General features: G+C 43.9%; 1 non-coding gene across 1 annotated transcript; it reads left to right on the top strand.

Moving 5' to 3' along the window:
• The first annotated feature begins 121 nt into the window (after positions 1-121).
• Positions 122-227, top strand: LOC112093467. Its single transcript, XR_002903068.1, has one exon. It is a non-coding gene; the product is annotated as a small nucleolar RNA R71 (small nucleolar RNA).
• The last annotated feature ends 242 nt before the right edge of the window (positions 228-469 follow it).

Raw genomic sequence — 469 nt, 5'->3', positions numbered from 1 at the left:
TACTCAAAAGCCTCCTCGGGATCCTTTTGGAGAAATTCACCATTGCACACCATCTCCACAAATTGGTGCTCTCGAATCGTGAGTCCTTCATAGAAATAACTGACGAGGTGCCAACTCTCGTGACCATGGTGGGGACACTGATTTAACAGATCCTTGAACCGTTCCCAAACTTGATACAGAGTTTCATTGTCCTTTTGGGTAAAGGTCAAGATCTGTCGCTTCAGACCATTGGTCTTATGGTGAGGGAAATACTTATTGAAAAATGATGTCGTCATTTCTTCCCAACTTCCAATAGACCTAGGTCGCAGAGAATACAACCAGCTTTTAGCCTTTTCCTTCAAAGAGAAAGGAAAGAATTTCAATCGCACAGAGTCCACGGCTTCAGCTCAGTTGTGAAAAGTGGCCACTACTTCTTCAAACTCCCTAATATGAACGTATGGATTCTCGCTCTCTAACCCGTGAAAGGTCG

This window comes from Morus notabilis, unplaced genomic scaffold (genome assembly GCF_000414095.1).
Source record: "Morus notabilis unplaced genomic scaffold, ASM41409v2 Scaffold3793, whole genome shotgun sequence".
NCBI classification, from domain to species: domain Eukaryota; kingdom Viridiplantae; phylum Streptophyta; class Magnoliopsida; order Rosales; family Moraceae; genus Morus; species Morus notabilis.
This window is presented reverse-complemented; position numbering and strand designations above follow the sequence as displayed.